The sequence below is a fragment of the Odocoileus virginianus genome, chromosome 11, assembly GCF_023699985.2.
Source record: "Odocoileus virginianus isolate 20LAN1187 ecotype Illinois chromosome 11, Ovbor_1.2, whole genome shotgun sequence".
Classification (NCBI taxonomy): Eukaryota; Metazoa; Chordata; class Mammalia; order Artiodactyla; family Cervidae; genus Odocoileus; species Odocoileus virginianus.
The window spans coordinates 9,438,861-9,465,558 of NC_069684.1; the positions used below are offsets into that span (position 1 = coordinate 9,438,861).

At 42.4% G+C, this 26,698-nt stretch overlaps 1 long non-coding RNA gene across 1 annotated transcript in view; it reads right to left on the minus strand.

Annotated features, from left to right (window-relative positions):
* The window catches only part of LOC110150561 (uncharacterized), a 65,793-nt gene extending 39,599 nt beyond the window's left edge, over nucleotides 1-26,194 (minus strand). Inside the window, exon 1 of the long non-coding RNA XR_002317792.2 lies at nucleotides 25,878-26,194. This is a non-coding gene — a long non-coding RNA (uncharacterized lncRNA). The remainder of the gene's footprint in view (nucleotides 1-25,877) is intronic.
* Between the last annotated feature and the right edge of the window lie 504 nt (nucleotides 26,195-26,698).

Sequence of the window (26,698 nt, forward strand, 5' to 3'; positions counted from 1 at the left end):
CACATGAAAAGATGCTCAACATCACTCATTGTCAGAGAAATGCAAATCAAAACCTCAGTGAGGTACCATTACAGGCCAGTCAGAATGGCTGCTATACAAAAGTCTACAAACAATAAATTCTTGGAAAAAAGGGAACCCTCTTACACTGTTGGTGGGAATGCAAACTAGTACAGCCACTATGGAGAACAGTGTGGAGATTCCTTAAAAAACTGGAAATTAAACTGCCATATGACCCAGCAATCCCACTCCTGGGCATACACACAGAGGAAACCAGAACTAAAAGAGACACGTGTACCCCAATGTTCATCGCAGCACTGTTTATAATAGCAAGGACATGGAAGCAACCTAGATGCCCATCAGCAGACGAATGGATAAGAAAGCTGTAGTACATATACACAACGGAATATTACTCAGCCATTAAAAATAATTCATTTCAATCAGTTCTAATGAGGTGGATGAAACTGGACCCATTATACTGAGTGAAGTAAGCCAGAAAGAAAAACACCAATATAGTATACTAACACATATATACGGAATTTAGAAAGATGGTAAAGATAACCCTATATGCAAGACAGAAAAAGAGACACAGATGTATAGAACAGACTTTTGGACTCTATGGGAGAAGGCGAGGGTGGGATGTTGTGAGAGAACAGCATCGAAACATGTATATTATCAAGTGTGAAACAGATCACCAGTCCAGGTTGGATGCATGAGACAAGTGCTTGGGGCTGGTGCACTGGGATGACCCAGAGGGATGGGATGGGGAGGGAGGTGGAAGGGGGGATCAGGATGGGGAACACATTTAAATCCATGGCTGATTCATGTCAATGTATGGCAAAAACCACTACAATAAAAAAAAAAAAAGCGAAGGAGAAGCCCCAGCAAGATGGTAGGAGGGGCAAAATTGCACTTAGAATCAAACCCCATACCCGCCAGAAACGCTCAGAGGGCTCAAACATACCTTTTGCGCACCAGGACCCAGAGACCCCACAAGGACTGAGCTAGAACTGTGTTTGAGTGTCTTCTGTGGAAGTACAGGTCAGCAGTGGACTGCTGTGGGGGCAGGGGCTCTGGGTGCAGAAGACCTGGAGGAGGTCACCATTAACCCCACCATAGAGCCGCTAGAACTTACACAAGACTGGGGAAACAGACTCTTGGCGGGCACAAACAAAAGCTTGTGTGCACCAGGACCCAGGAGAAAGGAGCAGAGACCCTACAAGAGACTGACCCAGACTTGCCCGTGAGTGTCCAGGAGTCTCTGGGGAGGCGTGGGTTGGCGGTGGCCTGCTGCACGGCTGGGAGCACTGAGTGTAGCAGTGCATGCTTGGGACCTTTGGAAGGAGGTCGCCATTATCCGCATTACCTCCACCATAGTTTGGCCCCAGGTCAAATAACAGGGAGGGAACACAACTCCACCCATCAACAGAAAATTGGATTAAAGATTTACTGAGCATGGCACCCCCCATCAGAACAAGACCTAGTTTCCCCCTCAGTCAGTCTCTCCCATCAGGAAGCTTCCATAAGCCTCTTAGCCTTCTCCATCAGAGGGCAGACAGAATGAAAACCACAATCACAGAGAACTGACCAATCTGATCACATGGACCACAGCCTTGTCTAACTCAATGAAACTATGAGCCATGCCATGTAGGGCCATCCAAGACAGGTTATGGTGGAGAGTTCTAACAAAATGTGGTCCACTGGAGAAGGGAATGGCAAACTACTTAAGTATTCTTGCCTTGAGAACCGCATGAATGGTCCATCCCTCAAAATTTTTAAAATGCTAATGGAAGGAGTAGTGATCCAGTGTTTAGGGTGGAGAAAGTGAAAGTGAAAGTCGCTCAGTCGTGTCTGACTCTTTGTGACCCATGGTCTATACGCCCCATGGAATTCTCCAGGCTAGAATACTGGAGTGGGTAGGCTTTCCCTTCTTCAGGGGATCTTCCCAATCCAGGGATGGAACCCAGGTCTCCTGCATTGCAGGTGGATTCTTTACCAGCTGAGCCACAAGAGAAGCCCAAGAATACTGGAATAGGTCACCTATCCCTTCTCCAGCAGATCTTCCCGACCCAGGAATTGAACCAGTGTCTTCTGCATTTCAGGTGGATTCAGCATGGAGAAGAAGTAGGTAAAATTTAAGAATCTAGAAGAGTGCTCTAATATTGGCAAGGAGACAAAACTGGGGAGTTCCTTGTGAAAAGGGGGATTATGGTAAGACTTATCCTATGAAGCATGCACGGGGATTTTCACTTGGCAGTTGTTCTGAAGATCACTGCAAATAACAGAGGCTGGTGGGGGAACTGTGAAAAGTGGGGTTACTCAATTTAATGTGACTGGAAAAACGAGGGGATAACTGATGAGACCAACATAACAGTGGTATAGAATAAGCTCTCTTGTCTTGAAGAGACTAGATTGTTTTTCTCTTAAACATCTGATGATCTAAGGAAGCTGTCTAAAATGAGGTTAGGCAATCTATCATATGACCCAAAGTCACCCGGCTCAGACTCCCATTTGAAAAATGGAAATTCTGAAAACTCATGTTTACATCACAACGATGTGGTGAAGGCACAATAGAACAAAACAAAAAAGGCTTAAGGCTTAAGTTTTGGCAATTCAAGTACTCTCTTATTTAAAAGTCACGTGACACATGGAACCACAGAATTGGAAGGAATCTTAAAGGTCACTGAGCCCCCTCATTTTCCAGATGAGGACACAAACAAGGACCCAGGGACCAGTATAGTTCTCCCAGCTAGTCAGAGGGGCAGCTGGCCTAGAACCCAGGTTTCCCAAGTTCATGCTCAGGTTGTGTTCCTGCCTCGACTCCCGTAGAATGTTTATTGCTCGTGGCCTGATATTTGCCCATCCTATGTCACTGCCCTCTTTTTTTAAGAAATCATTTTAATCTCTTTATTTCTGACTGAGCTGGGTCTTCTTTGCTGCCTACAGAGTTTCTGCGGTGAGCAAGGGCCCCGCTCTGGTTGCGGCGCGTGGGATTCTCGCTGCAACGGCTTCTCCTGCTGTGGAGCATAGGCTCTGGGCGTGCACGCTCAGTAGTTTTGGCGTACAGGCTTAACTGCCCTTCAGAAGGTGGAATCTTCCTGGACCAGGGATCAAACCTGTGTCCCCTGCATTGGCACGTATATTCTTAACCACTGGACCTCTAGGGGAGTCCCACCAATGCCCCCTTTTAAAAGTACTTTTATGTTTGTCTTTTCCTCCTACTAATTAATTGTATGAAATTATAAATTCAATACAAAGGAATTGTATATCTTGAGGAAAATATTTAATGGTCATATAAATTATGTGAAACACTACCTTTATGGAAGGTGCAGGAAAGTTATGACTGTCTTTTACATCTTTCTGATCCTAAACTAGAGATGGAAGAGAAGGTGAGTTTATAAGGTGGGTACCCCACGGAAACATTCATAATATACACACACATACACCCCAAGCATATAGGCAAAATTAAACCATGCTTATTCAAGGGTATGAGGTAGAGATTGTAGGCGAGAGGATAGGAGTAGACAACCTTATCTGATTGACTCCAAAATACTGGTGATAATACTTCACTTTTGTATCTATTTGCTAGTCATTCAAATTCACTCAAGAATTTACCGGGTGCTGTCTTTGTTTCATAAGCTCTAAGGTATCAGATAGGAAATGACACAGTTTCTCACTGATGGAGCTCACGATCTGGAAAAGAAGTAGAAGCAGCAAGCAGAATTGGTTTCACATGCTAATATTTTGATTAGCTGGTCAGTTGACTTTTAGAAAGCAAAGCAAAGATCTAAAAAAAAAGCATTGGGGAGGTGGGAGGGGGACTGGGATGGGGAATACATGTAAATCCATGGCTAATTCATTTCAGTGTATGACAAAAACCACTGCAATGTTGTAAAATAATTAGCCTCCAACTAATAAAAATAAATGGAAAAAAAAATAAAAATAAAAAAATAAAAAAAAGAATTGGACTTGAACGTCAGTTTCTAAAGTGTTTAAGAATATTTTATTTCTACTCTATTCACAAAATGAATTTAACACTGAGAAGCTTCAGTCAGTTCAACAAAGACTATTATTGGTTCTGCTCATAAGTAGATGACACACAGGAGAAGCTTTAGCTAGTTTAACTGAAGTTTTAATATATGCTTTTGAATTTGATGGATTTGTGGAGAGCAATGAGTCACAGTTATTAGCTATAAGCTCCTATGGCTATAGATTTTCTCCTCACATCCAAGTGAACTACTTTTTCTATTGATTTAAGTGCTATTCTTATATAGCAGAGAGCTTCAGAACTTTTGGATGGAGAAAATACAAGATTCCAACAACTGAAAATTACTTTAAAAAAGTCGTTTAGGGCTTCCCCGGTGGCTCAGTGGTAAAGAATTTGTCTGTCAGTGCAAGAGATGTGGGTTCAAGCCCTGGGTCAGGAGGATCCCATGTGCCTCAGAGCAGCTAAGCCCATTTGCCACAACTGTTGAGCCTGTGCTCTAGAGCCTGAGAGCCACAAGAGACGCCACCACAGTGAGCAGCCTTCAGACTGTAACTGGAGAGGAGCCTCCTGTCACCACAACTGGAGAAAGCCCTCACGCAGCAACAGAGATCTGGCACAGCCAAACAAAGGTCATTTACAATTTTTATTGCAGCCAGAACACAACATGAAACCTGTGCTCTTAACAAAAGTCTAAGCATACATTATTAGTGACTATAGGTACAATACTGTACCGTCAGTCTGTTCGGTCGCTCAGTCGTGTCTGACTCTTTGCGACCCCATGGACTGCAGCACGCCAGGCTTCCTGGTCCATCACCAACTCCCAGAGTTTACTCAAAATCACGTCCATTGAGTCGGTGATGCCATCCAACCATCTCATCCTCTGTCGTCCCCTTCTCCTCCCACCTTCAATCTTTCCCAGCATCGGGGTCTTTTCCAATGAGTCAGTTCTTTTTATTGGACAGCGGATCTCCAGAATCTATTCATTTTGTTTAACAAACTTCATGCCTTTTGATACAGAACTCCTCATTTTCCCTTTCCCCAACTCCTGACAACCGTCACTCCACGCTTTGATTCTGTAAGTATGACTATTTTAGATACCTCATATTAATGAAGTCATGCAGTATTTGTCTTTCTATGACTGACATTTCACTCAGCATAGTGTTTTAAGTTTCATCCATGCTGTTGCAGATTGCAGAGAGTTTCTCTCAAGGTTGAACAGTATTCCATTACATATGTATATGGGTCATATTTTCTTTATCCATTCATCTGTCTATGAGCAAAGTTAGGTTATTTCCACATCTTGGTTACTGTGAATAGTTCTCCAGTGAACATAGGAGTGCTAATATCTCTTTGAAATCCTGATTTTGATTTTTTTAAGAGACCCAGAGGTGGGATTGCTGGATCATATGGTAGTTCTATTGTGAATTCTTTGAGGAACTTCTGTGCTGTTTTCCACAGCAGCTGTACCATTTGGCATTCCTACCAACAGTATGCAAAAGTTCCAATTATCCCACATTCTCACCAACATTTGTCTTTTAAAAAAAAATAATAACCATTCAGAAAGGCATGAGGGGATAGCTTATTGTAGTTTCAATTTGTATTTCCTTAATGGTTAGTGATATTGAGCATTTTTTCATATCTGTTGGCTATTTTTATGTCTTTAGAAGAACGTTTATTCAAATCCTTAGCCTACTTTTTAATCAGGTTATTAGTTTTTTTAACATTGAGTTTTAGGAATTCTTTATATGTTGTATTAGGATTCTCCAAGGAAATAGCACCAATAGACATAAAGATAAGTATATAAGAGAAGATCTATTATACGAATTGACTCACACGGTTATGGAAGCCAAGAAGTCTCATAATCTGCCATCTGCAAGTTGGAGAACCAGTAAAGTTAGTATATAATTCACTCTGAGTCCAAAGGTCTGAGAACCAGGAGCTCTGAAGTTGAAGGGCAGGAGAAAATGAATGTCCCAGCTCAAGAAGAGAGAGAAGTCACTCTTCCATATTTTTATCTAATCAGGCCCTCCATGGACTGAATGATCCCTGCCCAGATTGGTAAGGGTGAATTTTCTTTACTCACTCTACTGATTCTAATACTAATTTCTCCCAGAAACACTCTCACAGACACACCCAGAAAATGACGTTATACCAGTTATCTAGGCCTCTCTTAGCCCAGTCAAGTGGACACAATTAACTATCACACATATTTTATAAACTAACCTCTTATCAGATGGATGCAGATATTCCCCCCATGCTGCAGGTTGCCTTTTTACTCTCTTGATTGTTTCCTTTGCTGTGAAGAAGCTTTTTAGTTTGACGTAGTTGTATATATGTATGTTTTTGCTGCCTGTGCTTCTGGTGTCATGTCCGTGAAATCAACGTCAAGATTGATGTCATGAAGCCTACCCCCTCTGTTTTCCTCTAGGTGTTTTACAGTTTAGGGTATTAGGTTTACATATTTATTTCCTTTGGAATTGATGTGGGGTAGCTCCTCTCGGCCACTCGCCACTCTAGCGCCACACAGCCATTGAGCTATTTCAAATCCTAAAAGATTATGCTGTGGAAACGCTGCACTCAATATGCCAACAAATTTGGAAAACTCAGCAGTGGCCATGGGACTGAAAAATGTCAGTTTTCACTCCAATCCCAAAGAAAGGGAATGCCAAAAAATGCTCAAACCACTGCATAATTGCACTCATCTCACACGCTAGCAAAGTAATGCTCAAAATTCTCCAAGCCAGGCTTCAGCAATACATGAACCATGAACTTTCAGATGTTCAAGCTGGTTTTAGAAAAGGGAGAGAAACCAGAGCTCAAACTGCCAACATCCATTGGATCATCAAAAAAGCAAGAGAATTCCAAAAAAAACCACATCTATTTCTGCTTTATTGACTATGCCAAAGTCTTTGACTGTGTGGATCACAACAAACTGGAAAATCCTGAAAGAGATGGGACTATCAGACCACCTGACCTGCCTCTTGAGAAATCTGTATGCAGGTCATGAAGCAAAAGTTAGAACTGGACATGGAACAACAGACTGGTTCCAAATCAAGAAAGAAGTACATCAAGGCTGTATATTGTCACCCTGCTTATTTAACTTATATGCAGAATACATCATGAGAAATGCTGGGCTGGATGAAGCCCAAGCTGGAATCAAGATTGCTGGGAGAAATATCAATAACCTCAGATATGCAGATGACACCACCCTTATGGCAGAAAGTGAGGAAGAACTAAAGAGCCTCTTGATGAAAGTGAAAAAGGAGAGTGAAAAAGTTGGCTTAAAGCTCAACATTCAGAAAACTAAGATCATGGCATCTGGTCCCATCACTTCATGGCAAATAGATGGGGAAACAGTGGAAACAGTGGCTGACTTTATTTTGGGGGGCTCCAAAATCACTGCAGATGGTGATTGCAGCCATGAAATTAAAAGACTTTTACTCCTTGGAAGGAAAGTTATGGCCAACCTAGATAGCATATTAAAAAGCAAAGACATTACTTTACCAACAAAGGTCCATGTAGTCAAGGCTATGATTTTTCCAGTGGTCATATATGGATGTGAGAGTTGGACTGTAAAGAAAGCTGAGTGCCGAAGAACTGATGCTTTTGAACTGTGGAGTTGGAGAAGACTCTTGAGAGTACTTTCAACTGCAAGGAGATCCAACCAGTCCATCCTAAAGAAGATCAGTCCTGGGTGTTCATTGGAAGGACTGATGTTGAAGCTGAAACTCCAATACTTCGGCCACCTGATGCGAAGAGCTGACTCATTTAAAAGGACCCTGATGCTGGGAAAGATTGAGGGCAGGAGGAGAAAGGGACGACAGAGAATGAGATGGTTGGATGGCATCACCGACTCGATGGACATGAGTTTGGGTAAACTCTGGGAGTTGGTGATGGACAGGCAGGCCTGGCATGCTGCTGTTCATGGGGTCGCAATGAGTCGGACACGATTGAGTGACTGAACTGAACTGAACTGAACTTGGAGTTGATTTATGTGTATGGGGTAAGAGACAGGTCCAGTTTTATTCTTTCACGTGTGGATATCCAGTTTCCCCAGCATCATTTATCGCAGGGACTATCCCTTTGCTACTGTCTGTTCTTGGCATTCTTGTCAAAGTTCAGTTCACTGTATATGCGTTGATATATTTGTGCGCTGCTGGATCTGATTTGCTAGTATTTTATTGAGGATTTTTTGCATTTATATTTATGAGGAAATTTTCATTTAGTTTTGTTTTTCTTGTGGTGTCTTCATCTGGCTTTGGCATCAGGGTAATTGTCACCTCACAAAATGAGTTTGGAACTGTCCCCTAACCTTCAATTTTGGGGAGAGTTTGAAAAGGATTAGTATTCATTTCTTTCAATGTTTGGTAGAATTCAGCAGCAAAATCAAACTTGAGAGTTTTGATTATTGATTCAGTCTCCATAATACTCATAAGTTTGCTCAGACTTTCTATTTCTTCATGATGTAGTTTTGGTATATTGTCTGTGCCCTGGTGGCTCAGATGATAAAGAATCTGCCTGCAATGTGGGAGACCTGGTTCGATCCCTGGATTTGGAAGATCCCCTGGAGAAGGGAACGGCTACCCACTCCAGTATTCTGGCCTGAAGAATTTCATGGATTGTATAGCTCATGCGGTTGCAAAGAGTTGGACACAACTGAGCAAATTTCGCTTTCTTTTCTTTTTTCCTTTGGTCTAAGGATTCATCAGTTTTATCTTCAAAAAAATTTAATCCTCAGTTTCATGATTTTTCTCTTTTCCCCCATTTTCTATTTTATTTCTGCTAAAATTTTTGTCAATCCCTTCTTTATGTTAACTTTGGGCTTAGTCTGCTATCTTTCTAGCTCCTTGAAGTGTAAAGCTAGGTCATTTATTTGAGGACTTTCTGCTTTGTTAATGTAAGTCTTTGTTGCTATGAATTTTTCTCAGTACTGATTTTGCTGCATCCCATAAGATTTGGTATATTATTTTCATTTCTATCTTAGGGTATTTCTTTCTTTTCTTTTCTATTTCTCTTTTTTGGCCATGCTGTGAAGCATGTGGGATCTTACTTCCCCACTTCAGTTCAGCTCAGTTCAGTCACTCAGTCATACCCAACTCTGAAACCCCATGGACTGCAGCATGTTAGCTCCCCAACGAGGGATCAAACCTATGCCCCCTGGATTGGGAGCATGGTGTCTTAACCACTGGACCCCTCAGGGAATTCTCTATCTTAAGGTATTTCTAATTTCCTCTTTAGATTTCTTCTTTGGCCAATTAGATATTCAAAAATGTGTTGTTTAATTTCCACATACTGGTATCCCCCACTTTTTGAAAGTTTGCTTTACACAATTTTCCTTTTATTAAAGAGTTACATTAGTACTTGTTTTTTTACTAACCTAAAGAAATCCAAAGGGCATTTTCATTTTTACAAAAAAAAAAAAAAAGAAGATAAAAAGTAAAAATATCATTCAGCACTTGTTTTGCAGTGAGCCATTATAGAGGCACAGTGCTTGAAGAACTACAGGAGGTAGTGACCAAAACCATCTCAAAGAAAAAGAAATGTAAAAAGACAAAGCAGTTGTCTGAGGAGGCTTTACAAATAGTTGAGGAAAAAAAGAGAAGCAAAAGGCAAGGGAGAAAAGGGAAAGATATACCCATCTGAATGCAGAGTTCCAAAGAATAGCAAAAGAAAAAAAAAAGTTGGCTTAAAACTCAACATTCAGAAAACTAAGATCATGGCATCCAGTCCCTTCACTTCATGGCAAATAGATGGGGAAACAGTGGAAACAGTGACTGACTTTATATTGGGGGGCTCCAAAATCACTGCAAATGGTGATTGCAGCCATGAAATTAAAAGACGCTTGCTGCTTGGAAGAAAACTTATGACCAACCTGAAAGTGAAAATGAAGTTACTCAGTCGTGTCCAACTCTTTGTGACCCCGTGGACTGTAGCCCACCAGGCTCCTCTGTCCATGGGATTCTCCAGGCAAGAACACTGGAGTGGGTTGCCATTTACTTCTCCAGGGGATCTTCCCCACCTAGGGATCGAACCCAGGTCTCCCACATTGCAGGTAGACGCTTTAACCTCTGAGCCACCAGGGAAGCCCCATGTTAAAAAGCAGAGACATTACTTTGCCAACAAAGGTCCATCTAGTCAAAGCTATGGTTTTTCCAGTAGTCATGTATGGATGTGAGAGCTGGACTATAAAGAAAGCTAAAAAAGAATTGATGCTTTTGAACTGCGGTGTTGGAGATTTTTGAGAGTCCCTTGGACTGCAAGGAGATCCAACCAGTCTATCCTAAAGGAAATCAGTCCTGAATATTCATTGGAAGGACTGATGCTGAAGCTGAAACTCCAATACTTTGGCCACCTGATATGAAGAACTGACTCATTAGAAAAGACCCTGATGCTGGGAAAGATTGAAGGTGGGAGGAGAAGGGGACGACAGAGGATGAGATGGCTGGATGGCATCACTGACTCAATGGACATGAGTTTGAACAAGCTCCAGGAGTTGGTGATGGACAGGGAAACCTGGCATGCTGCATTCCATGGGATCACAAAAAGTTGGACATGACTGAGTGACTGAGCTCAACTGAAAGAATAGCAAGGAGGGATAAGAAAGCCTTCCTCAGTGAACAATGCAAAGAAATAGTGGAAAACAATAGAATGGGGAAAGACTAGAAATCTTTTCAAGAAAATTAGAGATACCAAGGGAACATTTCATGCAAAGATGGGCACAATAAAGGACAGAAACAGTAAGGACCTAACAGAAGCAGAAGAGATTAAAAAGAGGTGGCAAGAATACACAGAAGACCTATACAAAAAAGGTCTAATGACCGGATAACCACAATGGTGTGATCACTCACCTAGAATCAGACATCCTAGAATGTGAAGCCAAGTGGGCCTTAGGAAACATCACTATGAACAAAGCTAATCAAGGTGATGGAATTCCAGCTGAGCTATTTAAAATCCTAAAAGATGATGCTGATAAAGTGCTGCAATCAATATGGCAGCAAATTTGGAAAACTCAGCAGTGACCACAGGACTGGAAAAGGTCATTTTCATTCTAATCTCAAAGAAAAGTGAAAGTCACTCACTTTTGTGCTGGAGACTTTTCAGAGTCCCTTGGACAGCAAGGAGATCAAACCAGTCAATCCTAAAGGAAATTAATCCTGAATATTCATTGGAAGAACTGATGCTGAAGTTGAAGCTCCAGTTTTTGGCCATCTGATGTGAAGATCTGACTCATTAGAAAAGACCCTGATACTGGGAAAGATTGAGGGCAGATGGAGAAGGGGGAGACAGAGGATGAGATGACTGGATGGCATCATTGACTCAATGGACATAAGTTTGAGCAAAGTCTGAGAGACAGTGAAGGACAGGGAATCCTGGCGGGCAGCAGTCCATGCAGTAGCAAAAAGTCAGACATGACTGAGCGACTGAACAACAATAACAACAGGAAATCTAAAATATGATACAAATGAACGTGTATAAAACAGAAATTGACTCATAGACATAAAAAATAAATTTATGGTTACAAATCAGGAAAGAGGGGTATAAATTAGGAGTTTGGGATGGGCAGATGTAAAGTACTATGTGAAAATAAACAACGAGGTCCTACTGTACAACACAGGGAACTATATTCAATATCTTACAATAAACTATAAGGGGAAAGAATATGAAAGAGAAAATATGTATACATGTATATATATGAATACGTGTGTGTATGTGTATTTAATGGAATCATTTTGCTGTGCACCAGAAACTAACCCAACATTGTAAATTAACCATACTTTAGGGCCTTCCCAGGTGGCACAGTGGTAAAGAATCCGCCTGCCAATGCAGGAGACACTGGTTTGATCCCGGGGTCAGGAAGATCCCCCTGGAGTAAGAAATGGTAAACCAATCCAACATGCTTGCCTGGAAAATTCCATGGACACAGGAGCCTGGCGAGATACAGTCCACGGAGTAGCAAAGAGTCAGACACGACTGAGCACAAAGATTAAATAAAATAAATAAAAACTATATTTCTTCCTAATGCTTTGTCGACAACTAGTGCACTATAGGTTAAAGAAAGGCAATCACTGGATCTTCCAGTGATTGGAAGAAATTGGTGGCTCAGCGGTAAAGAATCTGCCTGCCAACATAGGGGACACTGTTCGATCCCTGGTCCAGGAAGACTCCACGTGCCACGGAGCAACTAAGCCCATGCACCGCAACTACTGAAGCCTGAGCGCCCTAGTGCCCACACGCCTCAACTACTGAGCCCGTGAGCCTCAACAACTGAAGCCTGCGCGCCTAGAGTCTGTGCTCCGCAACAAGAGAAGTCAGCGCAGTGAGGAGCCTGTGCACCACGACAGAGATTAGCCCCCTCTCGCCACAACTAGAGAAAGCCCTGGCAGAGCATAGAAGACCCAGTGCAACCAAAAATAAAATAAACAAATAATTTTTTTAAAATACCGGCAATCACTCAATGCATTATAAAAATTACACGATTTTTCATTAAGCATGGTCATTAATGGAAAATATATCAAATGAAAAGATAAAGGGTTAAATTTTTCCAAACCAAGAACAATCCAGGTGGTACAGTAAATTCTCATCAGCAGTTAGAGGATAATATGTGACAGATAACTGAAAATCCTAGTTAGCTGTTCAAACTTTGTAGCTTCTAACTAAATGCAATCTTAATTATTAATATAAGCCCCAGCTACAGGAAATAAATGCTTAAATAAATAAATGGAAGATTGTTTGAGAGATATAATAACCTGAATATTACCTGTTGCAGGAAGAAGGCCATCAGAAAATTTTCTATCTAGATTGTCTTTAGAGTCAGATTGATGGGAAGGCCAGAAGATCCAGTCTAAAGGTTCTAAGACATTACTGGGAATGTAATGCAATAGAGAAAATTGTATTCACCAAATTTTCACTCAGAAAATACAGTAGAAGGCATACTTTGAAGAACCATTTGAGGTGGGACATAAACTCCAAATGAATGTGCTCTAGTAACCAGACACTTGCTAAACTGCCTCTGAAGGAGGGCAAGTGAAGTTAAAAGAGTATTTTGCATCGAGGAGGCAGTGCAGGACAAGAGTTAAATTGTTCAGGATAAAAGAGCTAACGAACTAACCTGCCAACTTCCTTCTAGCCTCCCAGGAAGTTTAATGGGGAACCAATAAATAGTAACCTGACGAGACGTTCACATGCCCTTGGTTCACCTCAAAAAGCATTATTTAGTCCTTCCAGAATTGTCTTTATTTAATAACTGTTTGGAGCCATAGGTATACTATAAGAAACAGTCACATGAAACACAGTACTCTATTGCAAAATTAAGAGCAAAGGATCCTTTCATAAGATCCGCAACAAGTCATTTGGGAAACAACTGCTTTTTTCTTATCTTAAAGACATTATGCAACTTGCAGCTGAACATGTTTTCCCCTTGGCTTTCCTCTCTCTGAGGGGGGAAAAAAAAAAATGAAGGCCTGTAATTAACCAAAAGACAAATTCAGTCAGTTCAGTTTAGTTGCTCAGTCGTGTCTGACTCTTTGTGACCCCGTGGACCACAGGATGCCAGGCTTCCCTGTCCATCACCAACTCCTAAAGCTTGCGAAAGACAAATTAGTCGAGTAATTATTCCCTCGAGCCCATAGGCCAGCTCCAGCCACCTGCATCTGCGTTCTTAAAGACAATTCTCTCCTCTACATGTGGGCCCAACATTGCTTGCTAATTATTAGAGAAATGCAAGTCAAAACTATGTGTGGTATCACCTCACACCAGTCAGAATGGCCATCATCAAAAAGTCTACAAACAGTAAGTCCTGGAGAGGGTGTGGGGAAAAGGGACCCTCCTACACTGTTGGTGGGAATGTAAATTGGTGCAGTCACTATGGAAAACAGAATGGAGACTAATTTAAAAACTGAAAATAGAGTTACTATATGATCCAGCAATCCCACTCCTAGGCATATATCCAGAAAAGACAAAAACTCTAATTTGAAAAGATACATGCACCCCCAATGTTTATAGCAGCCATGTCCACAGCCAAGACATGGGAGCAACCTAAATGTCCATCAACAGATGAATGGACAAAGAAGACATGATATATATATACATACATATATATGGATACACACACACATATGCACATAGGGGCTTCCCTGGTGGCTTAGATGGTAAAGAGTCTGCCTGCAATGCGGGAGACCTGGGTTCAACCCCTGAGTTGGGAAGATGCCCTGAAGAAGAGAATGACTACCCACTCCAGTATTCTTGCCTGGAACATTCCACGGACAGAGGAGCCTGACGGGCTACTGTCCATGGGATCAGAGTCAGACATGACTGAGTGACTAACACTGTATGCACATATACACAACGGAATATGACTCAGCTGTAAAAATAATGAAATAGTGCCATTTGCAGCGACATGGATGAACCTAGAGATAATCATACTAAGTGAAGTGAGTCAGAGACAAATACCATATGATATCACTTACATGTGGAATTTAAAATATGATACAAATGAACTTATTTAAAAACAGAAATAGACTCACATAGAAAACAAACATGGTTACAGAGGGACAGGTGGGTGAGGGATAAGTTAGAGGAGTCTGGGACAAATAGATACTACTACACATAAAATAGATAATCAACAAAGACCTACTGCAGAGCAGAGGAACTATATGCAAAAGAATTTGAAAACGAATCTGAAAAGTATATATATATATATATTGGCTTCCCTGATGGCTCAGGTGGTAAAGAATCCACCTGCAATGCAGGAGACCCAGGCTTGATCCCTGAGTCAGAAAGATACCATGAAGAAGGGAATAGCTACCCACTCCAGCGTTCTTACCTGGGGAATTCCATGGACAGAGGAGCCTGGCAGGCTACAGTCCACGTATAAATAGTGCAAATAGTCAGACATGACTGAGCGTCTTTCAATTTTTCATATATATATATATATATATATATATATATATATATGAAAGCTATATCTATACATACATATATATATATATATACACACATATATATATATATAGAGAGAGAGCTGAATCCCTCATTGTACACCTGAAACTGACAAGATTTTGTAAATCAACTATGAGGTATAGTTCATAGTTGATTTACATAAAAAACTTTTTTAAAGACTTGGGCTATGAGCAAGACACTGTGCCAAGGGTTTTAATCTCAAGTTATTCCTCATAGAGTTCTAATGAGATATGTATTTTGTTTCATTTTTTCTTATGATTTTTGTAGACAGAAAAACTGATATTATGAGAAATGAATTTGCCTGAAGTTCCACAATTAAATGATAAAGGCAGTATTCAAATTTAGATCCAACTCTATCACCTATGTTATTAGCTGAGTTTTACATTTAACCTAGTATTAACAATACTTTCAATATTTACTTGAGAAAATCCAAGTCATTCTCAGATCACTCTCTGCTCAGCTTGAAATCATCCAAGTTAAAGGAAAATTTCATTCACCATTTATCAAATATTTCAGCTTCTTTTCTATGGAAGAGATGGGAATAAACAAATGAAGATGACATGGTCCTTGCCAATAATTTATTTCAGGAGAGCAGAAATAATATTCTACTTCTAATATTCACCGAATAGACTAAAACACAAGCCAGCCAGAGAAAATGTCTTAAGGATTTCGGCATATTGAGACATTTGGGGGGATGGACATAGGGTGAAAAAAGTAAACATACATCAGGGAAATGAATAAAAAACAATAAAATCAATCTTTTGCTTTATGTTTTGTTTAGAACATTTCTAGCCAATCACTTTAGAGTCATATATTCAAAATTTGGTTTATTCCAATTACATCTTCCTTCCCACTAAAGTTATTACCCATTTACAATAATAATGGCCCTCAAACCAGTGTATCAGGTATGTTTTTTTTAAGTACTGTTTCATTAATTTAATATAAAATTCTATTTTCAGGGAAAGGATTGACTACAAAGAGGCATAAGTGAGCTTTCGAGAGTAGTGGAAATGTTAGCCCTTTATTGTGGGAATGATTAAATGACTGTATTTTGCAAAATTCTTATAATTTTATACCTAAAAGGATGAATTTTACTGCATGTAAATTACCCCAGTACGCCTGATTTTTTTTAAAAAGGTTGAACTCTTAACTAGCCAGCTAAAATAAAATAAAATTTAAAGTACAATGTACAATATAGATACAAAATTAGTTTTATAAATGGAGGGCTAGTAACTTTTTGGTATTTATTTATAATGCTAATAATCCAATATAACTCAATAAATATACCAATATTTTTAAATGGGATATTAAAATATTGTATTTTAAAAAATAAGGATTTGGATTGCAAAACATTTATTATAACCATATTGTTAAAGCAATGCTATTAAAAAAAAATCTCAGAAAATAACAATCTAAGTCTGTTAAAAATTTCAATGATTTAAACTTCTAGAACACTACCATAAATTCTGCTTACATAGTATACTGAAACCCCTCATTAATAGTTAAGGACAAAGAATTATCAGCTAGCTTCATTCCTTGATAGATTCAATTGCATTCTAAAACATAATGATAGCTCAGCTTCCAAGAAACGCAAAGAAAAAGAAACGATTACTTCCAAACAAAACTGGGTTAAAAAGAAAAACACAAAGACAAAACACTATTAAGAACACAGGAGGGACTTCCCTGATGGTCCAGTGGCTAAGACTCTGTGCTCCCAGGGCAGGGGACCGGGGTTCAATCCCTGGTCAGGGAACCAGGGCCCACATGCTGCACCTGAAGATCCTGCAATGAAGACTGAAGATCCTGTGTGCCATAACTAAGACTTGGCTCAACTAAATAAACAAATATTAAAAATAAAAACCCCAAAGAAAGGGTAAATAAGTAACGTTTCTTCTTTACTAAGGCTTCAGTAGTAACAAATATACCCAAGAAACCATTAACAAAGGACCCAGCCTCAGAATTGTTTTAGAGACCAAAATCACTCCCTTGCCACTGGAATTTGCTTGTGAAATAGTACAAAAGTGCACATCAGACTTTTCAGAGTTTTATGATTCCTACTTTAATACCCTCTGTTTTTATTCTCCCAGACATACCGAAGACCACCAAGTCCATTTAAATTAGGAGGAGTAATGTAATATGACCTAGACAGCAATTAAAAAGCAGAGGCATTACTTTGCCAACAAAGGTCCATCTAGTCAAGGCTATGATTTTTCCAGTGGTCATGTATGGATGTGAGAGTTGGACTATAAAGAAGGCTGAGCGCCAAAGAATTGATGCTTTTGAACCGTGGTGTTGGAGAAGACTCTTGAGAGTCCCTTGGACTGCAGGGAGATCCAACCAGTCCATCCTAAAGGAGATCAGTCCTGAGTGTTCATTGGAAGGACTGATGTTGAAGCTGAAACTCCAATACTTTGGCCACCTGATGGGAAAAGCTAACTCATGTGAAAGAACCCTGATGCTGGGAAAGATTGAGGGCAGGAGGAGAAGGGGACGACAGAGAATGAGATGGTTGGATGGCATCACCAACTCGATGGACATGGGTTTGGGTGAACTCCGGGAGTTGGTGATGAACAGGGAGGCCTGGCATGCTGTGGTTCATGGGATCGCAAAGAGTCGGACATGACTGAGTGACCGAACTGAACTGAACTGAATGTAATTCCAAGTTCTGGAAACCCTAGTACAGACTGTAACAGGAAGAGGAATTCTCTTGCCTTGATTAAAGTAATATACTTGTGGCAGATGTCATTTGTCAATCAAAAAATACATACTTGATTTTTTTCTAATATGGGAGAAGGATGTATCAATATTTTTAGTTGTGGTTTTGATAAAAAACACCCTTTAAGTGTATTGTGCTTGGTCAATTAACTTTTGGAAGAATGAAATATCCCTTAAGTGAAAATATGTGACAACTATCTGTTAACTGTCCTCTCTCAAAGAAGCTCATCTTCCAAAATCTATCTTAAAATTTTCAGTTTTTACAAACTTGTCAGGCTTGACTATATCTCTAGAATATCAATAAAAATCTGATTTTTTCCATTAAAAATGTTTTCTAATATTTTTATCATGAATAACAATGAAAAACAGCATAAATATCTCTGAGAGAGAAAGTACTACTTTTTAGGAATGACCATGCTCTGTATATTAAAGGACAATTAACTAGCTAAAAACAAATGCTCATACTAGCAAGTGTTGGTAAGGACATGGAGAAATTAGAACCTCATATACTTCTGCTGGGATTATAAGCTAGTGCAGTCACTTTAGAGAACAGCTGCCCACCGCTGGAAGGTTTAGAGGGAATGGGTGCAAGATTTTTTGAAACAGTGATGGAAATGTATTAAAATTAATGAATCTTGGTGACTCTTGCTCAAATCTATGAATGTACTAAAACTATTAACTCCTACCCTTTAAAAGTGGATAAGTTGAAAGATATGCAAATTATATTTGAATAAATCTGATGCAAAACTAAAAAAAAACAAAACCCAAATGCTCTAAGACTGTTCATGAACAAATGATGGAGAACAAGCATAATGATATCCATGAAAACTGTATAAAGTGTCCTAGGATGCAGCAGAATAGTGCCAATCAGGCAAAAATTAATGTTTTTATTCTTTTCAGTATGATAACCAACAAATTTTATAAACAGTATTTATTAAAAGTAGATAAAATAGATCATGGAAATACTTTTAAATAACCAATCTGTGGGCTGTGGGTTCACAAGACGGAACTCGACCAAGTGAAACCCCTGCAGAGATAGTGCCTTCTTTTGGGGGGAGGGGTAGAGAGGTCAGAGAACTGAAATGACAGTAACAGTGATGGCAGTCAAAAGTAACCGATAAGAAAGGGTGGTTCAAAGGAGGTGGCTGAGAGAAGCGAGGCTCAAGGGCTCGCTGCGTTCCACCACCAGGGCTTGGTATCCTCAAAGACGCCAAGGGAGAGGATGAACCCGGAGTCAGGTAAGACTTGCTAGTGTGGTGGGAGTTAGTTCAAAGGCTACATGCATAGAGAACCAGAAAGTCTGGAGTCTAATTCGAAGGCTGGGAAGTTATTCTAAGGAAGCAAATGGCTGTGTTGTGCGCGCTCTTCGGAAAAGGATTCTGAGTTGGTGACTGACATTCAAACACCTGCACTAATTAGGAGTGTTTATCTAGTAAAGAGGGGCAGGGATTGTGACAGGCATTGCAGGTGAGGGGGGAAAAGACTCAGGGTTAAAGCAACTTTGTGAAATCTAGAGTGGGAGGGAGACATTGTGAAATAACATTAAAAGCCAGGGCTTTGGAAATCAAATGGATCTGAATAACAATTTATTAACCAGCTATTTGATCAAATGTTATCCTTGGTGTTTCTTTGAGGGGATTATTAAGAGATTAACCCTTAAATTGGTAGACAAGTAAAGTAGATTGCCCTGTGTGATGTAGATAGATGGCCCTCAATCAGTTGAAGGCCTGAAGAAACAAAAAGGCTGACTCTCCTCAAGGTAAAAGGGAATTCTTCTGCCTCATGGCCTTCAAACTGAAACATCAGCTTCTTCCTGCATTTTGGACCCAGAATGGAATGATACTTTTGGCTCTCTTGGGTCTCCAGATTGCCAACACACCCTGCAGATTTGGGGACTTGCTATCAGCCAATTCCTTATATCCTTATACTAAATCTCTCAATATATGTATGTGTTATATATACTACTTGGGTTTCCCAGGAGGCACTAGTGGTAAAGAATCCATCTGCCAATGCAGGAGACATCAAGAGGTACAGGTTTGATCCTTGGTTTGGGAAGATCCTCTGGAGGAGGGCATAGCAACCCACTCCAGTAGCCTTGCCTGGAGAATCCCATGGACAGAGGAGCCTGGTGGGCTACAGTCCGAAGGGTCACAAAGAGTCACACATAACTGAAGTGACTCTGCACGTGCACATATATTACACATGTATGTTTGGAGAAGACTCTTGAGAGTCCCTTGGACTGCAAGGAGCTCAAACCAATCAATCTTAAAGGAAATCAACCCTGAATATTCATTGGAAGGACTGATGCTGAAGCTCCAGTACTCTGGCCACCTGATGCGAAGAGCCAGCTCACAGAAAAGACTCTGAGGCTGGGAAAGATTGAAGCCAAAAGAAGGGAGTGGCAGAGGATGAGATGGTTCGACAGCATCCGACTCAGTGGACGTGAATCTGAGCAAACTCCAGGAGAGAGTGGAGGGCAGGGGAGCCTGGTGTACTGCAGTCCATGGGGCTGCAAAGAGGTGGACATGACTTACCGACTGACCGACAACATATATTACATACACACACACAATCCTATTGGTTCTGTTTCTTCAGAGAACCCTAACACAACCTCAGTTCAAATCACAGCTGTTTCTTAATAGCTATATGACCTTAAGGAAGCCCTGTAACCTCCCTGAGCCTATAAAATGGAAATAATTAAACATCCGTTTAGCACAGGATTGTAACAAAGATAAGCTGAAATAACTTCAAGAAGAATCGAGCACACTGTCTGACGCACAGTGCTCAGTAACTGAAAGTTGTTGTCCATTTTATTACTATTATAGAAGACTCTCTTTTGAGGAAAAAATACAGGTGAAACAGGGCCTGAAGATGTATTCCCAGTGAGAAGGATGGTAGGAAAGTGAGTAGGAATTGTTAAAATTTTACCTAGTCACCAGCAAAGAGTCCCTTCTTCTCTTCTGTTTTCAACAAAAAGCTACTTTTCTGTTTCATCCCTCTCACCACTGTAACTCTGTATGGCATTCAGCTGAACCACTTTCTAAAACCCTAATTAAAATCTTATTAGATAATCTTCCAAATACACATCATTGTTTCTTGAATATAGTAGGTGTAAAAATGTGGACCATCTGATTTTGAATGTTGCAAAAGTGCTGAGTATATTACAGAAAATATTAGTAACCACTGTTATGTAGCATGTATGTATTTTCAAAACGAAATCTCCGATAGCAACTTATTTTGCTGTCAGCCTTCTGTAAAATTCAGTGTCTGACATCAATTCCAGTTTGCTAAGAGTTTTGGCTAGTAAAACTTTACTGTAAAAATCCCCTCCCTTTGACCTTAGAAAGAGAATAAGTACATTATCTTCATTTTATATTCTTAAATCCTTTCTAAGGGTAAGCATTAAGCATCATTGTGCAGAAACCCATTCTGTTTCAAATGTAAACATTCCATTCACCAACCAGTCTTAGCTGTCCACAGTCACAGCAGAGGTCCTAAAATTCCCATTTTTTTTAAGAGTAAAGACTGGCCAACTCCTCTGTGAAAAGAACCTGACTAATGCCAGTGTGCGGATTAGTTCTGGCCGGGAGAGCCAAGGTTCTATCATCTTGACTCTAGAAGTACAGCATACTATTGAGATCTCAAAATAATGTAGAGTCTGGTTGTTGGTTTTATTTTCCTTGGCTTCTCGCTCGTGGGTGGTGGTGGTGGTGCTAGGGGAGAGGTTAGAGCGGACCTGGAAAAGAAAGGAACTGATTGCCCTACAACAGCAAGATAGGTCCATCGCCATATCCTCTCAGCTATTTAAAACAAAACAAAACCTCCCAACATGTGCGATTTGATTTGGAAAACTCACATTTATTCAATGGAACAAACCACCACCAGTGTGGCTCTTACTACATGCCAGCCCTATTCAAAATGCCAGAGATACAGAGAGACACTAGTTCATTGGACCCAAAAGTTTAGTCTAGCAGGAGAAACAAACCAGAAAGTGAACAGTCAGGCCACAGGGAACACCTGAAGAGCTGAGGACTCAAAGCAAGCGGGGACACGTGGGGGCAGGGAAGACTTCACAGAAACGCTAAAGGCTGTCTTCAGGACGCACGTGGGCCATTTCAAGGTGAAGTAATTTTAAAGCAAGAACTGTTTCCAGACTAAAAACCTTAACGTCTGAACGTGAAAAACTTGACGTTCAGGTTCTTATATATTATATACACACACAACAATAACCTCACACAAAGCGAAATTAGCTCAGTCTGAGACCATGATTCATCAAGACTGACACCTGCTCAATGAAGTCCCAAATAGGCACCATTGAGGAATATGTGGTAGCAACCGTCCAAAATTAGGACAAAGAAACTTCTGTTGCTATAAGAACAATATAAAACACTATGCATACCTCTGGATGTATTCAGTTGTGAAGACTGTAAACCGCTAGTCCTTTCTAAACTGTTAAGATGGATAGTGAATAGGGAATAAACACTCCTGCAGTTTCCATATTTATATCTGAAAAAATCTCCAATTTACCAAAGCCTAAGTGGTATTTCTTGGGGAAAAAAAATGAAAATTACGTATCTGATTTACAAATTTGTCATTCATTCATGTTACAATCCTCAAGGCTACTTTTATTCCACAACTAACTTTCCACCATTTCTAAGAAAAGGACATAGGCAAAGTTTTTTTTTTTTTTAAGGTTATAGCATTTAACAACCTGATATGTAAATTCGAATGATCCAACAATTAGAAAAAGTTCCCCTACCACCATTTGACATTCTCAGTTTATCATTCTATTTAATATTCTTTTGTAACATCTAAGACCCCTCACCTAACAAGGTCAAAGGAACCTTAAATAGTTTTACAAGCTGCCTACAAACTCCAGGAGATGGTGAAGGACGCAGGGAAGCCTGGCGTGCTGCAGTCCACAGGGTCTCAAAGAGTCAGACACAACTTGGCGATTGAACAAGAGACAATCCCTGTGAAATCTGAGGATGCCACGCCAACAAGAATGCAGGTCCACTGAGGAACAGCAGACCACTGTTCAAAAGTCAAAATTGCTGTTCACTTTATGATGACAGAGCCTCTTTCCAGAGCTACCCCCCAGTTCAGTTCAGTCCCTCAGTCGTGTCCGACTCTTTGCAACCCAATGGACTGCAGCACGCCAGGCTTCCCTGTCCATCACCTACTCCTGGAACTTACTCAAACTCAAGTCCCTCGTGTCGGTCCCCCACCTCCCAAAGAACAGGAGAGTATCGATTTCACAAGGTGTCGGGCACTTTCTTTAAAATGAAGCTTTCATCTGATTCCAGCAAGGTCACCTGGGTACTCCGGGGCTCGGGATGGAGCATCTGGGTTTTTGAGCATCTCCGCTGCCTCCTCAACTTGAGGCCTCTGTACTTAGCCCGACCCCTAGATGGCCACCACACCACTGAGGGCACCGTCCCTACCGCTGTCACTGACTCCAGCGCGGCTGCTCCCTGAGGGTCCCGGCCGCCTTTCCTCCCTGCCCACCCCACCACCGCCACCAGCTGTTGGCCACACCGGCCAAGCCCGGGGTCCACTCAGAGAGGCCAGGCGATTGGCCGGCTGACGCCCGAGCCCTGCTCCTGCTCTGACTTCAGCCCCCAGGTAACCTTCCAGAACCCTGGCCCTCTCTAGGAAGTGCCGCGTCGCATCCAGAGGGAACCCCGATTCTGTTTATTGAGCGCCTACGCCAAGCTCAGGACTGGGCTCGCAATCGCCAGCACTCCAGCAACTCGGGCCGGGACCCATCCTCCAGAAGAACCGATGGAGGGCCAGCAAGGGACCGACAGAACCGCGCCCCCAGCCCCCGCGTCCCCTCTGCCGGCCTTAACCTCACCCGACCCCACGGGGGCTGCCGGAGCTAAAATTAGGCGAGCGCGGGGCGCGCTCACGTGCACCCGGCGCACGGGGGCCAGGGGCGCGGCCCGAGTGAGTCACGGCCCCGCCCCCACCCGCAGAGGACGCGCTGACGTCAGCCGCTTCCCCGAAGGGTGACGTCAGCGCGCCTCGGGAAGGCCGCGGGGCCAGCCTAGAATGTTCACTGAGTTTCGATGCCTTAAAGGGACCAGGCCTCGGATCGTGAAAGATGTGGGGCGATGACTCCGCTCACCCACCCGTAGAGTCGGAGCCCGTTTTATATCCCTTTGTACTGAGAGAAAGTGATTGCTGAGATAGGAATGAAAAAAAGGAAAGCAACTGAGCCTCATTGGAGGCGCCCAGAAGCCCCAGAACCTCCTCCTGGAAGTCCTCCTTGATTAACCAGAGTCTGCTCTTGACCCAAAAGTCAGGAATTTTCCATGGCTCGTCACTGCCTACCCCTTCACTTACACCTCTGCTGACAGAGAAAGGCTGTGGTTTGAATGCCTGTCTATAACTCATCAACTTGGGCCACCTTGGCTGTTTTATCAGTATTTTTTGACTGTGTCCAAATTCTCTTGTTAGGTGTGTGACCTGGAACAAGAAACTCTGGATATGAACTTTGTGAACAGGTATCTACCCCTCCTTTTAGGCTAATGTTGCCTGTGGACGTTCCCGGAGGCCGGAACCCCGTCCCGTCCTTCGCCATTGAGCTCGATCACCATCTCACTGGGGACTAACAGTCCACTGAGGTGTGTGGCAGGTTTGTTCGTAATCCTCCCTCCGCTCTTTTTAACTCTCTCTTCTCTCTGAGGTGGTTGTTATTGTCCCCATTTTACGGATGAGGGAGGAAATCCGGGCACAGGATTAAGCATGTTTCCCTAGGCTACACAGCTTAAGGAACAGCAACCTGAAAGTCACTCCCAAGTCAGTGTTTTTGGTGACGAAGGTGGGCTGTGATACGTATGTTTTATTCTGGGTGTACTGAGTCCTGGAGAGTAGTTTTTCCCCTTTAACGGAATTCTAATGCCTCTGAACAGGTAACCCACAAGTAACCCCAGCCTGCGGATACACGAGGGCAAGACCTCAGGGCCTGACCCAGATGAGGGTAGGTGAGGGAGTCCTTCCTGTACTTGCGGGGCCCCGAGAGCGGGCACCTCCTTGAGGTTTGCACTCGAGGCACCTCGCTCACCACACCCGAGTCCCAGCCCTGCCACGCCTACCCTTGGCTCTGTTTTCTTTCTGGATACTAGAGAGGGCATCCCGCTTAATGCGTCCTGGTCCGGCACGCCAGTGTCCTTCTGCCCCAGTGCTGAAGAAATACCTTGTTCCTCCTGCATCATCATCTCCTCTCTGTAAAGCAGCGATTCCTACTGAAACAGCGTCGTCATGCCAAGACGGAAGGAGACAACAGCTTCGTGCAGTTCTGAGCCAAACGCTGCTGCCTGTGTCCTGGAAGTGGAGGCGGGCGGCGAGCCGCTGTCACTGGCATCTTCTGACGGTCGTTACTGGTCGTTGGCTGAGCGTCACAGGCCCATCCTCAGGGCACCCCTGCCAGGTCTATCAGGGGTACCTTCCTCCCCCGGCTCACCCCCCAGAGACGTTTAGAACTGACCTCTCTCCCCTCAAACCCAGTCTCCCCCCACCACCCAGCTCTCATCTTTGAGTGCCCTGCTCCCGGCCCCTCCATCAGGCTGATGAAGTCACTGCCCACCGCTCTTCCTGTTCTCCGGGTTCTTCTGGAGCCTCTGACCGAACACCTTGTGTGTCTCCCATGGCAGCCTTGGGAGAAGATGGAGAAAACCACAGGCAGCCTCAGCTGGCCAGCTCTCCCTCTGTACTGGGGCTGGACATGCAGATGTGGAAGCTTAGAGCAGTAGGGGACCTTCAGGCCAACCAGGCCAGCCCCTGTTTTACAGCTAGGGAACTGAGGCCTGGGTGAAGTGACCTGCCCGGGGCCACATGGCCTGTTATGTAGAGAGTCCTAGTCACTTGATTAGCAGCTCACTGCTTCTTTCACGGTTCACGCCTCTGTTAGGAGTCTCAGGTGAAACGGTGAACATAAATGTGCATGGGGACCTTCCGGACCCAGGGATCACACCTGGGCCTCCCGCACTGCAGGCAGATTCTTTACCATCGGAGCCAACTTAGGCGCATTTCCCAGTGGAATGAGAACAACAGTGAGTTGGACTGCCATTTTTAAACCTTCAGTAATCAAGATGTTGTGTGTCATTTCAGGTTTTGATTATTTTATCTCCCAGCCTTTACTTCCCATCATTTTCCTATGCCCCCAAACCCCATTAAATGTTGTTAAGAACCATCAGTGTAATTGGCCACTGACCTGGAAGGAGTGTGATCTCCAGCAGACAGCCCCAGCAAAGAAAGGAGCAGGGATCCTGGGTCTGTTCCCAACCGTGCCGGTGACTCAGTGGATGATACAAAACAAAGCACTTCTTTTGTGGGGGAGAAACAGAATGGCACAGAAGTGGGCGTAGTGGTGTAGGGAGCCACTGGCAGGCTCCCAGCACAGCGGAAGCCCAGGGGCTCGGTACACCCAGGTCCTCGATGACCCGTTAGCAGTGGCTGCAGGGTTAACCCTGAGCTCTGCCTCCCTTGAGCACCAGCCTCCAGTGGAGCCACTAAGATGGTTGGGCGGGATTATGGCACTTGCCCTTTGTGATGTCATCCTCATTGGTTAAGAATGCGTCCTGGTTATTCCTAACTCCACTTTACTAACGTGTTATAGATCTGCCCTCCAGAAATTTATTTGAAACTTTCTTTAATCTATTTTTATTTCCGCTTATACAGCGTTTTCAGGCAACAAGGAGGTTTACCATCTATGTAAAAGTACTAGAGGGCTTCCCTGGTGGTTCAGTGGTAGAGAATCCGCCTGCCAGTGCAGGAGACATGGGTTCAATCTGTGGGTTGGGAAGACCCTTTGGAGAAGGAAATGGCAACCCACTCCAGTATTCTTGTCTGGGAAATCTCATGGATTTGCCTGGCAGGCTACAGTCCACGGGGGTCACAAATGAGTCGGTGACGACTTAGCGACTAAACAACAAAAACATACCAAAACATAGAAAGTGCTATGTAAGGGCTTTTATTATGAATATAACAATAGTTTTTTAATTATAATGTAAAATATAATCAATATAATTATAT